This window comes from Ovis canadensis, chromosome 7, assembly GCF_042477335.2.
Source record: "Ovis canadensis isolate MfBH-ARS-UI-01 breed Bighorn chromosome 7, ARS-UI_OviCan_v2, whole genome shotgun sequence".
Taxonomy (NCBI): domain Eukaryota; kingdom Metazoa; phylum Chordata; class Mammalia; order Artiodactyla; family Bovidae; genus Ovis; species Ovis canadensis.
The window spans coordinates 94,693,621-94,709,514 of NC_091251.1; the positions used below are offsets into that span (position 1 = coordinate 94,693,621).

At 47.5% G+C, this 15,894-nt stretch overlaps 1 protein-coding gene and 1 long non-coding RNA gene across 6 annotated transcripts in view; one reads left to right on the forward strand and one right to left on the reverse strand.

The window, feature by feature from the left end:
• Nucleotides 1-15,894, reverse strand: part of DPF3 (double PHD fingers 3) — a 277,364-nt gene that overhangs the window by 188,369 nt on the left and 73,101 nt on the right. The window lies entirely within an intron of this gene.
• LOC138443190 (uncharacterized) lies at nucleotides 460-8,552 on the forward strand. 2 transcript variants are annotated; one of them, XR_011258009.1, is made up of 3 exons: nucleotides 460-806; nucleotides 6,386-6,570; nucleotides 8,309-8,552. It is a non-coding gene; the product is annotated as an uncharacterized lncRNA (long non-coding RNA). The 2 variants fall into 2 exon arrangements; XR_011258010.1 differs by having other exon boundaries at nucleotides 470-806; nucleotides 8,261-8,552.

Sequence of the window (15,894 nt, forward strand, 5' to 3'; positions counted from 1 at the left end):
CAACTCTTCAAATACCTGCAAGACTTCACTAATTTTCTTAATCACCATTTCTACCTCTGTAAAGTGATATTAAAAAGAAAATGACTTTTCCCTGTTGTTCCCTCACTGGGTTGTCATAGCAAACAAGATAGTGTCAAGTCTCTTGAGTGCTTTCCGCCATCAGTAATTCTACTTCTTAACAGAGTTTTACTTATTGACAGTTTCAAGTGCTTTTATAAATACATCCTTCTATGAGGGCTATTTATCCTTTATCTATCTGCCTTCTCACATTCCACTGTCTGGTCACCATATTTTCAACAACAACAATAGCAAGGTAGGAAACAGTTAAAATTATCCTTGATGGCGAGGAGAAAACTGTTGCTCAATCCAAGAGGTGGTATTTCTGGCTCTGAGGATTCCATGTGACTAAGGTCAGACCCAACATCTGCCTGACCTACTCTCTGGGACCAAAGTCCCAGTGGAGAACTCTGGGTCCTCTCTAGGCTGCACCAGGGGCTGCCAGCTGCTGAGGATACAGCCTGGTCCTGCTCCTCTTCCAGCAGCTTCTGCCCAGGGTGGAACCAAAGTCTCCATATTCCTAAGAACGACTCTTCCAACAGCCTCAGTTCCTGCCTTGGGCCAAGTCAGGGGATCAGCCTAGCCAAGTTCTGAGCCCAAGTCAGGCACTGCTGAAACCAGTCTCAGCAACTCCTCCTACAACAGCAGGACCAGGTTGGAAGATTACAGAGTGCTCTGAGCACTTTGGGACCCTCTTGGATTACTGCCCTCTTCCAAACTCCAAAACCTTTGGAAGTCATAATTCTGGGGTGAGTACCAGGTTTCCTTGGGCTTCCCAGGTGGCGCAGTGGTGAAGAATCTGCCTCCCAATGCGGGATATGTGGGTTGGATCCCTGGTCCGGGAAGATCCCCTGGAGAAGGAAATGGCAACCTACTCCAGTATTCTTTGGGAAATCCAATGGACAGAGGAGCCTGGCGGGCTACAGTCCATGGGGTCACAAAAAGTCAGACACAACTGAGCGCACGCACACGCACACACACACACACACACACACACACATCAGGTTTCCTTAGAGCCAAGAGTCTCAGAGCAGAGGGGAGGCAGAGTAGGAGAGCCTCTGCCCACGAAGCCCAGAGCTACCCTCATCCTGTGCCTGATGAGGGCAGGACAGAGGGGAGGGGTGGCTGCTACTGAAACCAGGGGGCTAGAGCTGAAGGGGCTAGCAGCTCTGGTCCTGCTCAGTGTCCTGAGTCTTGCTTACAGTAAGGGCCCAGTCTGTGCATCCGCCCATCCTCCCTGTCTATGGTGGGCATGGGTTATCTGTAGAGCTGCCATGCCACCTCCTTCCAGTAACACCTCCGTTATCCTCCAGTGAACCAGCTCTCTCCACCATCAATTGAGTAAAATCAACTCATTTCTATCCCTCAGCTTTAGGGAGAGGCTTGTGACCCAGCCCTGGCCAATGAGAAAACCACCTCCCCAAGCCTTAGTGGTTACATCAAAGGTAAATGAACATGTGTTGCAAGGCAGGCAAATTCGAAATGGTCTTCGAATTTCTGAGGGAATGAGGCACTTTTTCTTAGTATGAAAAAGCTAATAAAAATGTGTATCTGATGCTGCTGGGAGACTCCATGAAGCAGGCCTCTCTGCAAAGGAAGTCAGTGTAGAATAAAGCAGAATTAAGAGAAAAAGGAGAGGTGGAGGGAATCCAGAAGACCTTGTTGAGCCCCTAGATTCAGTCCCAAGTGAAGCAGATATACTCCTGAACACTAGGTACATGAGCCCATACATTCCTCTTTATGCTTAAGCAGTTTGAGTTGAGTTTCTTGCCATCTGCAACATTTAAAAGCCCTGACTAGTGCACATTCCAGGGTTTGGATTTACCCAAAAACCCTGCACAAGGCTGAGGAAGAAGCCTGGGGCCCCATCCAAACAGATCCAGACTGGCAACCTAAATGCTTGTGAGATGAAGATGGTTCACTGTAGCCATCAGTTGCCATACATCAAACCTGAGAGGAGGTCAGAGTCAGGGAATGTTGTATACGACAGCTCAGTAAACTGCACTCTCCAGCTTACCACAGTCCCCACCACTCCCTTCTGTATCTAACAAGCCCATTTTCCTCATTTTACTTGACCTTTCTGGTCCCATAAGTTTACCATCCATCACTGGATGGGTGGGCAGATGGATGCATGGACAGATGGATGGATGGATAGATCAGTTAATCAACCAATGGATCAGTTAATGGATGGATGAGTGGATGGGGCCAACAGGCAAGTGGTTGCATGTGTAAGTCGCTTCAGTCATGTCCACCTCTGTGCAAGCCTATGACCATAGCCCACCATGCTTCTCTGTCCACTGGATTCTCCAGGCATGAATACTGGAGTGGGTTGCCATGCCCTCCTCCAGGGGATCTTCCTGACCCAGGGATCGAACCCAAACTCTTTTACATCTTCTGCGTTAGCAGGCAAGTTCTTTACCACTAGCGCCAGCTGGGAAGCCCTGGCAAGTGGTTATGTGTTTGCAAATTGAGCCTACATACAAACAGGCATGAGACAAATAATACCCTCACGCCACTGCAGTCAGGGATCACTTGATAACACAGGAAAGGAAATAGCCATGGACTTACTTCCATGTGGCTCTGGTCTTTGGAACACTGGGGGACAAGACATTCTGGGTAGCACTCACCCCGTAGTTATTCTCCTCTCCGGCCCCCAAGCCAGAGTAGTTAACATAATCCCACCAACACTGCTGTACAAGAAGAAACCATCCCTAGCATTCACAGGCACTACATCACATGAGAAAATTGGCCCAAGGCAGTAGCTTCTTTCTATTCTCAGCATCCACTGAGATCTGGGCAGTAGCCACAGAAAGAGTTACTGAGGATGCGGGCTCTGTGCTTTCACGTCTGGATCTGGAGTCACTGCAGGCAGATGTCCACAAATGTATCTATGGGGCTCTGGCCTTGAAATAAGGATATGAGGAGTCCAGATGGCCATGTGGCTCGAAGAACTGAGAAATAGAAACAAAGAGATAGCAGCGAGGGAGATGATGCTCAGAGCAAGGCCAAGGCCTGTTCCTCTGCCACCGGGCTGATGGCATCACCATGACCTCGGGGAGGTAACTGGTGATTCACAGGGAACCACAGCATGAACTACTCATTGTGTTGTGCACGCTCACACTTCAGGCAATCACTTTAAGAAACCATATTCCATTCACCCCACTACGAATCATGGTCCCCCTTTCATGGTCTTTGTGAAGTCATCACAAAGTTCTGAGCAGAAGGACCTTTCCAGGGGTTACTGAGAGGTGATCCCATAACCAGGCAGGTTCGGCTGACTCTTTGCTCGGGATGCAGGTGCTCAGTGGGGACGACCAGGAAACCAGCACCCAAACTCAGCAGACCTGGACAAGACTAGGTCGGCCCCCACAAAGACGAGGCACTAACCCAAAACGTGAGGTTCTACATCCCATCTCTCCTTACAGCTGGGAAATGACTGCTTACAAGAGAGAGGGAAAATAGAGCTGCACACAGAACCACTCCAAGAACGGAAAAGAAGGCTACTTACTGGGGGTAAGAAGTACTAGCTTCCTCGGGAATAACCCCTGATGGCAGATACCATCCCTGCCCAGCTTCTGCCCTCAGGATGACTCAGAGCCAGAGCCCGGGAACCACAAACATCGGATGAGCCGTGGACAAGAAGCTCCCGCAGAGGAGCAAAGGGAACGGCACCCACAAATGGTAGTGTGTGGGTACCAGCCAGCAAATGTGCTCTTGCTGGTTACAGCTGGTCAGTTCCGAGAGCTCCTGGTTTTCAGACTGGCTCATCTCCAGGGACCTGCCCAGTGATCATACACTATGCTTTTTAGAATCACATAGAAATCCAAGTTCAAGTTAACTCCTGGGAATGGGCACAAAGGTGCTGAGCCCTCAGTCCCTTGTATCTGTCAGCACCCACTTCTAGGCACACGCCCCCAAGGAGCCTGGGGCCTGAGACACACTTTTGAGCACACAGACTTTCAGCCCTGGGTGTTTGTTTTAACTCACCAGGAGGAAAGAATTTGGTTCTTTTTAAAATATACACAAAGGGAATACATCTGTTTATTTTATGGAATGTATCTTCAAACTTGATTGGGTAAGAAGCAAGGCTAAAAAGCACTCTTTTTCTCTTGGCTCATGAGAGTGTGACTCCTCCGTGGTGACTTCTCCAAAGGCCACAGACAGCAGAGACGTTCAGTCTCTTGTCTTCTGATGGATCTCGTTTGATACCCTGCCGTCACATCACCTTTCAGAACCTCGGGGCTCCAATAACCCCAACCTGCCGTCATCAGCCCCGTGGGGAAGCAGAGTCCCTGCCCAACTGCCCACCTTTCCACCCACCCCGCCCTGTAATGTCGCCAGATAAAATAAGCACTCCCAGTTAAAACTGAATGTTAAATAAAGAGCATAAATTTTTAGTATAAATTCGCCTTTCCAGGTGGCAAAACTGAGGCAGGTTCCTTCCGAGGATAGAAAAGTTCTTCTCTCTTCTCAGCTTGTTTACAGAACCTCAGCTCAGCGGCCCTCCTTGTGTCCCCTGGCTTCAGTGAAACCTGTCCTTTGCATCTTTGAGGGTGAACTGAGAAGGCCATGGCCTCTGAGGTTCATGGTAACATAGGTAGTCCTCCCACTCAGATGCCAGTGGTGCTTGTGGTTGGAGTCCAAAACATTTCTACATGTAACCACAAGCTCCAGTGCAGAAGAGTCTGGCGAGAGGCAGAGGTAGGAGAGAGGGAGAAATGAGAGGCAGGTATTACCATAAAAATCTCCAAGGGAGATCTCAGTCTGAGAGATCTCACTACCATTTACCAAAAAAGAAAAGAAAAAAACAGTGTTGCCTGGCCTTGGCTGGCTCATGGGCCATGAAGATCTGGTCCTAATTTCTAGCTTCAAGAGTCAATGCCAGCGTGTTGCCCAGCCCGGGATTCCGCAGGGGTCAAGTGGGCCTAACAACACCTGCAGACCTTTCAGCTGCCTACAAGGGCACCCAGAGTGGATGATCCATGAGAGCAGGATTGGTGCCCTCTTCTTCTCATCACTATATACCCACCACCTAGCCCAGGCGCTAGCCTCACAGCAAGCGCTTGGCAAGCTTATGCTGCGTGAGTGAATGAATGAGTGGATAGATATCCAATATGTCCCAGAAGTAACACGAGCTTTGCAGTGCAAGGGCGCTGAACAACTCAGATGTCCAGTGAAAGGGGTTGGCCTGGATGACCTCTGAGGTCATCTGTAACACCACAAGCCCTTGAGCCATCAGACTCGGGTGAATCACTTCACCGAAACAATTTTAAACACTTCCTTCAAACATCCTGGTTCAGCATCTTTGGCTGAAGTCCTCAAACTAGGCCCAGGGATAACCCTAGGAGGGAAGAGTATAGAGCAGCTTAAAATAGGAACTTGGTGAGGGAAATCAGGGAGAATAACTGGGGGAAAGAAGGCACAGGTGGCTAGGGATTCAAAGAATGGAATAAGAAAAATATTTCAAGATCCAGCATGGCTGTCCAGGACACACACACTCACACCAGCACAAAGATCCATCTTCCAGATCCACACTGCCCGCCTGCGCCCCCCAGCCCCATCCCATCATCCTATGACAGTGCCTCTTTGTGGAAGACAACAATAGCTACATTATGCCATTCTGTAATGATCCTAGGAGAAGCGGTTGTGAAGTCAAGGCATTGCGTGAACACGGGGCTACTGCACACCAGCCCACAAGAACAACAACAAAACAAGGACAATCCGCAGAATCCCTAATTTAAATAAAGACTGAACACTGCCCAAGCCACTACCCTCTCACATTTATCTGAGGGCAGGACTTTTTTTTTTTTTTCATGTAATTATTTATGTACAAGGCCTTCTTTCACTGGAATTGATAAGGTGTCAGGAGGTTGGTTTTTTGTTATTTGTTAGTTTTTCAATAAGGAGGCAGAAAGAAGAGGAAGTAGCAGGAAGGGGGCCATGAGGAAGTGCCAAGGCTGGGGGATGACACACAGGAAACCCTCAAAGGGACCCGAATCTGCTTCTTCTCAGTGAATCCATCCTATTAATATAGAGATGTCATTTCACTACTCCAGCGAAACTGTTTCCAGGGACTTTAGTATAAAATACACAGAACCCTGGATGGTGCAATGGAAAAGTCAGTGGCCAAAACAGGAAAAAAAAAAAAATCAAAATATCTGAATTCTCGTCACTCTGCCATAACTAGCTGTTTCCTTGGGGGTATTTTTTTGTTGTTTTTTTTTTTTTTTTTCAAGAAACAGTTTCTGCGAGGCATCGAGCTAGCAACTGAGGGAAACAAAGACGCAGCCACTTTCCTCCCTGAGCCTAGTTTTCTCCTTCTCCACAGGAGAGCCCCTGACCAGCCCTGGAGACACACAGAGCTCTGCGTTCACGGCGCAGCCCCCAGCCCCGGCCGGGACCTATTTCCACAGGGAGGAGGAGAATGCCTGCCGCCTCCAAAGCTGAGAGGAAGCCTGAACCTGCAGGAAAGGAGCAGGAGCCACATGATAACAGGCACACAGGGTCATCTTGGTGGGTCCTGGTAACAGCTAAGGTGTGGAAAAGACGACTGTCTCTAGTCCCTAAGGAAAAAATGTCTCTTGTCGCCGAAGAAGCCAGTCCCCCTGAACCACAGCCCCTGTGTGCTGCCTCTCCTGGACTCCGGGCAGGGCTTCCTCCCGCTCAGGCCTCCACACTTCCCAGCCTCCTTTCCTCTCACCTGCCCCACACACTAACACGGGGACTGCATGATCACGCTTTGAAATCATCAGAGGCCCTTCTAGTGATGACCCCACCTCGTTCCTTACATTTCCTGAGAAGCTCCTCAAAGACACCATATTCTCATCTGTCCATTCCGCGGAGCTCCTACCCTTCCCCAGAACTACTTTTTCACAGTCACTAATTCCTCCCTTTTTTGCCACTTCCTGGCCATGATGCTGCCTGACCAACATCTGATAAGTATTAAGCGTGTTCTCCTTGAAACCCGCAGAACCTTGATTTTAATCTTTCAGTTAGTTCCCTCAATGAAAGTTCCCTCAGCGGGGGCCAGGTTGAGGGGCTCAGGCCATTGTAGGACCCAGTCCTTACCCCTCTACCCATCTCACCACAACCACCGCCTTGGCTCCAACCCTCACCTCACATCACCTCACGTTCATCACCTTTAGCAACAACAGAGTTCAGCCCTGCAAACTCTATGAAACACATTCTGCATTATAATAAATTTCTTTCACTGAGGAAGAGGAGGGGTTGCTCTTGCAAGGAACGCCATTTTGGAAGTGCCAAAAACTTGTAGTGGTCCTGTAGCTGTCGCGGGAAGGGGGACCTCTTCCAGAGCCCGAGAGTAGGCTCTTGTCAAAACATTCAGACACTCGCTGACAAAGCAAGAGATTCTATTGGGAAGGGGTGCCCAGGAGGAGAGCAGCAAGATCAGGGAAGTCAGGAGGACAGCTCTGCCACGTGGCCCACAGTCTCGGGTTCTACGGTGATGGGGTTAGTTTCTGGGCTGTCTCTGGCCAGTCATTTGACTCAGAGTCCTTCCTGACGGTGTACACATCACTCAGCCAAGATGGATCCAAGTGAGGAGGATTCTGGGAGGACGTATGGACTGGTGTCTCCACTCTCCAATTTGACCTTTCCCAATTTCTTCCCATTGGTGGTAGCTTCTTAGTTCCATCTTCCTTACCAGGACCTCCTGTTGTAAGATAACTTATGGAAGTGGCTACTATGGTGTCTGGCCAGGGTGGGTGGCTTCAGTCAGTGGTTCTCCTAAAAACCAAGTGACTCCTGAAATGTAACATGATTTTGCGTCACTCTCTCCCCAAATTCTCCACTCTCCAAGCCACTGTCCCTTTAGCACATTGTCCTGTGCCTTGTTGCAGAATTAACCATGTCAGTCTCCTCTGCATTGTGAGCTCCTGGAGGGCAGGCTGGTCTCTTTTTTGTCCCCATACTGCCCAGTTCAGTTCAGTTGCTCAGTCATGTCCAGCTCTTTGCGACACCATGGACTGCAGCACACTAGGCCTCCCTGTCCATCACCAACTCCCGTAGTTTACTCAAACTCATGTCCATTGAGTCGGTGATGCCATCCAACCATCTCATCCTCTGTTGTCCCTGACGTACTGCCCAGTGCTTAAATATTAATTAAAATGAAGCAAGATGAGGGAGAAATTCAATACCAAATCCCATCTCTATACCATTTGTCTCTTTGGAACGCTGTTCCCAGGTTTATTTCTAGCATGGCCCAAGGGAGTGCTTGCCTACCTACCTACAGGTTTAAGGAGGAGAGTTTTCTCTGATCTTGGGCATTTCGGAGGCTGCCATCACACTGCACCAAGATATCCAAGCAGGCCCACCAGCTGGACATCCACAAGGAGGACCTTGAAGCAAACACTTCGCTTATTCAGGATACAAGTATCCATAATTCTGTAATTGCCTTTCTTATTCACTGTATGCCCTTGAGCAATCACCTTAAGATGTTTGTTCCTGTTTGCCCATTAATAAAATAAGGATTAAAATATCTGACTCCTAGAGTTGCTGTGAGGATTTGACAAGTAAGTACTAGAGAAAGTGCCTAATGCCACACTTAATACATAACAAAGGCTCTATCAATGCTTTATTATTATTATTACTGACAGGTTAGAAAGGGGGCATGATACTGACTCCTGCATAACCATCATACTGCCCTTTGACTTGGCTAGTTTTGACAGAAGGGCCTATTGACATTGCCTAAAAAAACAAACCACTAAACTTTCAACTTTTAAAAAATACCAGGTAACGTAAGACAAGGAAAATCCCTCTCCCTCCCTGAGGTCATCCCTCTCTGACCTCACAGATGGGAAAAGATAAGCTCAGAGATGGGGTGAGGGATGTAGTGAGGGTTAGAACCAGGGGAAAGGTCTAGGATAGAGTGAGAATTAGGAAAAGGAGTGGGTCAAAGACGGACGGAAGATCTGGAAGCGGGGAGATCGGAAATGGAGTAAGGGTCAGCCTAGGAGGGCAACAGATCTAGGTGAAATTAGGACTATCTGATGGGGCTTCCGTTAATAATTTTACCTTTTCACCACCACCCACTAGAAAGTGCCCTGCTTTGTAAAGGAGGAGTGTGTGTGTTGGGGTAGGGGGGTGAGGGGCAGAGGGGAGGACCCTGAACTGAGTGAACATTTTCAAACAAACAAGACATTCTGAACTCAAACAGTAAAAGTCTACTGAGCTGGTCAAATCCCGCTGGTCCTTCCTCACAAGTGGAGCTGACAAAAAAGTTCTAGAAACTAGCTCTGCCCACAGCACATAAAAGCCTGGTGAATTTCGCATTCCAAGGACAAGAGGTTTCCAAATTAAAATTTTAAGAGTGTGTGAAAATAGTTCACCATTTACTTTTAGGATGAGGTAGTGTTTAGAATGTCAGCCTAGAAGTCCAAGTACTGTTTTCAGAGATGCTGTCTATTCTGGGAGGGGGGAAACTCTTCCCAAAAGCTTTTTGCTTCCATCCAAACTTCTGAGATCTTGGACCCAGCAAGACAGAAGGGTCTGAACAGCTTCTTCCACCGAGGAATCAGCCAGAGGTCTCTGGGCTTATAGAATGTACTCCAGAAGCCAAGGCTTGGATTTTGATAGTCTGGGGAGCTCAGGAACGGTCCTGTTGATTTGAGTTCCACCCCCTAGGCCAGACCACCTACTTGCTATGGAAACTCAGGTGAATGATTTCACCTCTCTGAGCCTCTGTTTGCTCATCTGGCCCTTCTGGACAAGCTGAACTTGGCAGGGCCTTTCAGCTCTGATATCCATTCCGGTTGAAAAGAAAAAAAAAATGTTCACTGAGCACCTCCTACGTGTCAGACACCTTCTAGACTCTGGAGTACAATGGGTTCCTGCCATTACGGGGCTTACATTCTAGCTCCAATGTACTGTGAGTTCCTAAGAGCCTATGAAGAATACGCCCTGTATTTTGAGCTTGTATATCTCAGAAAAAGAGATGGGGCAGGGGCTCCACAGGATAGAATGTAAAGCTTATGGGTGATTAATTGCCACCCGGTTAGTAAGTAGGACAACAGTACTTCTTCCTTCTAAAATGTTTTAAGTTGCTAAAATGTACTGAGTTTTTGTGGGTTTTGTTTTGGTGGTTTTTTGGTTTGTTTGTTTGTTTGTTTGTTTTTGATGGGGGGATATTTTTTGGTAATGGTGTGTTTTTTCTGATAAGGGGTTGCAAAATGGAACTGTGGATATGGGAGAGAACAAGGAGCCTTGAAGAAGGTCTAATGTGAGCAGAGGACAGACGTGGGACAAAACAGAGGTACTCAAAGAACCCCACACTTCTGCTAAGGTCAAAGATTTCACTCCAGAACATTCACTCTCTTTCAGTCACTGGAAACTTTATTACCATCTCCAAACAAGGTGCAGGGCTGCCCAGCCCTGCCGGGATACTGCCTGATGACTCAAGACCTGGTCGCTCCACATGAGGCCTTGGGGCAGAATGTAGCAGGGGAGGATATGAGGACATGGGGAAAGGGTCAGACAACAGCAAGTGAGCACAGGTCACCAGCCACCCTCTTTTCCAACCCATATGCAAGCCTATGTCTGGAAGGAAAATCCGTTCTAGGTTCTTTCGGCTGGTCGAAGAATTACCTTGACATGAGACAAATCAATAGGAGAAAACCAAACAAAAATTTAATAACATGCACACATGGGGGAAACCCAGGAAGACTAAGTAACTCCCCCAAATGGCCAAAGTCCTCACCTTAATTACCATTCTCGGCTAAAGACCAAAGAGAATGCTGGGGGAAGGGGAGTGGGGGAAGGGGAGTGGGGGAAGGGGGCTGCGGGGCGGGGAGTCATCTGTGGGAAGTGAGCAGGAAAGTACAGTAAAAAAGGATAAGGTTGTAGCACAGCTTGAGGTCATCGCCTTCCTCTTGGGTAGTGTTTCTGGAGATCTGGTCAGCTTCTTTTTGGTACCATGAGGGAGAAACCCTTATGAAAGGAAATTTCCCTTATAAATGCAAATATTTCTTACAAAACAGTAACTCCTACTCAGTGTTCAGTTTGTTTTTCTTTTCCCTGTTGGCTGTTTCTCAGAAAATAACCAGCTTAAGATAATTAATATGCCAAAGAGACATATTTGGGGGTGGCAAATTCTGTTCCCCTACACCTGACTGCCCTCTGTCCACCAGAGCTTCCAGATGCTCAACCCCAGGGAAGGAGGGAGGGCATGGGGCTGCAGAGTACAGGTGCCCTGCGTTTCAGACCCCAGCTGTGTGGAAGGGCAGGGTCTGCACAGCCAGGATAGAACCAGAAGCGAAGAAGGCTCTGGAGAGGAAGTAGGACCCTGGGAAGGGTTCTCAGCCCAGGTGTGTACAAGAGTCCCTGGGGAGCAACTATGAAAGGTGGATCCCTGGTCCCTCCCCATCCTCTCCTGATTCAGTGGACTAGGGGGAGACCGGGAGCTTGACTTCATTTTCACTGTGCTCTCCAAAATAATTCTGACACAAGCAGGCCATTGCCAACCCTTTGAGGACCCCTGTGAATAAAAGAGTAGAACTTGAGGTTCTACTTGAGAACTGTATACATCTCTCTTTAGGTGAGTGGTTTGGGAAGTTTGTTGTTGTTGTTCAGCTGCTCAGTTGTATCCAGCTGTTTGCCACTCCATGGACCGCAGCACTCCAGGCTTCCCTGTCCATCACCAACTCCCGGAACTTGCTCAGACTCACGTCCATCAAATCAGTGAGGCCATCCAACCATCTCATCCTCTGTCACCCTCTTCTCCTTCCACCTTCAATCTTTCCCAGCATCAGGGTCTTTTCAAATGAGTCAGTTCTTCGCATCAGGTGGCCAAAGGATTGGAGTTTCAGCTTCAGCATCAGTCATTCCAATGAGTCTGTGCTTTTTAATATGCTGTCTAGGTTGGTCATAGCTTTTCTTCCAAGGAGCAAGCGTCTTTTAATTTCATGGCTGCAGTCACCATTTACAGTGATTTTGGAGTCCAAGAAAATAAAGTCTGTCACTGATTCCATTGTTTCCCCATCTATTTGCCGTGGACCGGATGCCACGATCTTAGTTTTTCGGATGTTGAGTTTTAAACCAGCTTTTCATTCTCCTCTTTCACTTTCATCCAGAGGCTCTTTAGTTCCTCTTCACTTTCTGCCATAAGGGTGGTGTCATCTGCATATCTGAGGTTATTGATATTTCTCCCAGCAATCTTGATTCCAGCTTGTGCTTCAACCAGCCTGGCATTTCGCATGATGTACTCTGCATATAAGTTAAATAAGCAGGGTGACAATATACAGCCTTGATGTACTCCTTTCCCAATTTGGGACCAGTCTGTTGTTCCATGTCCAGTTCTAACTGTTGCTTCTTGACCTGCATACAGATTTCTCAGGAGGCAGGTCAGGTGGTCTGGTCTTCAAATCTCTTGAAGAATTTTCCACAGTTTGTTGTGATCCACACAGTCAAAGGCTTTAGTGTAGTCAATAAAGTAGAAGTCGATGTTTTTTCTGGAACTCTCTTGCTTTTTTTGATGATCCAACAGATGTTGGCAATTTGCTCTCTGGTTCCTATGCCTTTTCTAAATCCAGCTTGAACATCTGGAAGGCCTAGGTTCACCTACTGCTGAAGCCTGGCTTGGAGAGTTTCGAGCATGACTTTGTTAGCGTGGGAAACTGTGGTGGGGGACAAAAAAGATGACAAAGGGAAACAGGGGGCAAAGGGGCGGGGCACAGCCCTTAACGAATAAAGTGTGAATACGACATAAACTGATTAGAACCAACTAGACCCAAAACCACCACAGATTCAACTTCCAGAGGACTTTGAGCCTCAGTATTTGCTCATCGTACACATTAGCGTGTGTAAAATGACACACCAACAGGTGCTATTACAGTTCTGAGGCCAAGCATAAATAACCAAAAAGTGGACAGTGGCCCAATTCCTGGAAATCCCTCCCCCTTCTCCAAAATAGTTGGAACAATCTGCCTATGAAATTGTTATTGTTTAGTAACTAACTCATGTCTGACTCTCTGCAGCCCCATGGACCGGGCTCCTTTGCCCTTGAGATTTCCCAGGCAAGAATACTGGCATGGGTTGCCATTTCCTTCTCCAGAGGATCTTCCTAACTCAGGGCACATGCATCTCCTGCACTGACATAAGGATTCTTTACCACTGAGCCACCAGGGAAGCCCAGCCTATGAAATTACCCAGCCCATAAAAGCTGCTGCTGCTGCTGCTGCGTCTCTTCAGTCATGTCCGACTCTGTGCGACCCCATAGATGGCAGCCCACCAGGCTCCCCCATCCTCCCTGGGATTCTCCAGGCAAGAACACTGGAGTGGGCTGCCATTTCCTTCTCCAATGCATGAAAGTGAAAAGTGAAAGTGAAGTCGCTCAGTCGTGTCCGACTCTTAGCGACCCCATGGACTGTAGCCTACCAGGCTCCTCCATCCATGGGATTTTCCAGGCAAGAGTACTGGAGTGGGGTGCCATTGCCTTCTCCACCATAAAAGCTAACCACCCATATTTCAGGCTGCTCTTGCCTTTTGCAATGAACCTCATCCAGTCTGTGGAATGTATGTCTCTCAAAATAAATTCACTTCTTACATATCACTTTGCCTCTGGCTGAATTCCTTCTGCACTGAGACATAAAGAATCTGAGCTTCATTAAGTCCTCAAACAAAGTGAAAGTGTTAGTCACTCAATTGTGTCTGACTCTTTGTGATCCCATGGACTGTAGCCCACCAGGCTCCTCTGTCTATGAAATTTTCCAGGCAAGAATACTGGAGCATGTTCTCCAGGGGATCTTCCCGACTCAAGGATTGAACCCAGGTCTCCTGCACTGCAGGCACATTCTTTACCATCTGAACCACCAAGGAACTTAATTAAAAGTTAATGGTTGCTTCCATGTCCTGGCTATTATAAACAGTGCTGCAATGAGCATTGGGGTACACGTGTCTCTTTCAATTCTGGTTTCCTCAGTGTGTATGCCCAACAGTGGGATTGCTGGGTCATAAGGTAGTTCTATTTCCAATTTTTTAAGGAAGCAACCTAGATGTCCATCAGCAGATGAATGGATAAGAAAGCTGTGGTACATATACACAATGGAGTATTACTCAGCCATTAAAAAGAATACATTTGAATCAGTTCTAATGAGGTGGATGAAACTGGAGCCTATTATACAGAGTGAAGTAAGCCAGAAAGAAAAACACCAATACAGTATACTAACACATATATATGGAATTTAGGATGGTAACGATAACCTTGTATTTGAGACAGCAAAAGAGACACAGATGTATAGAACAGTCTTTTGGACTCTGTGGGAGAGGGAGAGGGTGGGATGATTTGGGAGAATGGCATTGAAACATGTATAATATCATATAAGAAATGAATCGCCAATCCAGGTTCGATGCAGGATACAGGATGCTTGGGGCTGGTGCACTGGGATGACCCAGAGGGATGGTATTGAGAGGGAAGAGGGAGGGAGGTTCAGGATGGGGAACACGTGTACAACCATGGCGGATTCATGTTGATGTATGGCAGAACCAATACAATATTGTAAAGTAATTAGCCTCCAATTAAAATAAATAAATTTTGTTAAAAAGATTTTAAAAATGATCCACATAAAAAATAAAAATAAATAAATAAATAACAGTTAATGGGTCCGAGTCCCAGTTCAAGTTTTGGCTGAGTAAAAGTCTTATCCATAGGTTCAAGTCCCAATCTGAAAGTTTGGGGCTGGTTTGAATCCCATCTGAGTAGTGCAGTTTCAGAAGGAGGAAGGGAAGGGCAGAGAATGGGAACCACATTTACTCAGCAGTGTCCTGCATTGACACTTGAGCACCCATGATTCCGAGTTGGAAGAAAGATGAGTCTTGCTTGTATGGAGAACAATCCACTTCCCCAAATCTGAGAATGGTAGTATGAAATGGGGTCCCTCACCCAATAAGACCCTGCCTCTGCATCAGAACTCTTTTTCCCAGCCAGGCCTGGCACTGCCTTGGTCTTCCCTATGTTACGTTGGCCCCTGGGCTCAGAAGATCCCTTGCTTTCCATGTCAGGAAATAGGGCTATTAAAGATGTAATTAGCTAGAATGAAGTTATGAGGGTGGCTCCTAATCCAACATGTCTGGTATCTTTACACAAAAAGGGGGAATTTGGACACAGAGACATCTGTGAAGACGAAGGCAGAGATCAGGGCAATGCCTCTACAAACCAAGAAACACCGAAAGTTGCTGGCAAACCTCTAGAAACTAAAACAAACCTAGAACAGAGTCTCCCTCACAAGGAACCAGCCTTGTGGGCACCATGATCTTAGACTTCCAGCCTCCAGAACTATGAGGCAATAGATGTCACCTCAGGCCCCTAGTCTGTGGTATCTGGTTACAAAAGCCCTAACAAACTCATACACCCATAACTTCACTTCTCTTCACCACACTGACCATTAATGGGCAAGTGAGAAACTTCCAGAAATTCATCATATTTACTTTCCTATCCAACAAACCAACATGGTAGAAGAAATTCAAAGATAAACAAAACAGAGTCCCTGCCCTCCAGGGGCTCACAGATAAGCAACTGTTTGCCACTATCCAAAACACTCTCATGGGCATCCTTCTCCTGTACATCCCAGATCCTATCCTGAGGTGCCGGGGGTGGGGGGTGGAGGGGTCGGGGAGAGGCGTCAGGTCACGTGATCCCCTCTACAGATGGGAACAGTGGAGTTCTGGAGAGCTGGTGACTGGCTCCAGAGCCCTCAGCCATTAAGTGGCCGGAAGGCCACTGCAGCGAGGTCTTCTGAGTCCAAGAAGATGTCTGGTGAGGCTGTTTGCTTTCAGTCTGCTTTGCGGCCTCTTGCCTCTCCCGCAAGCAGAAGCCGCAGCACAGTG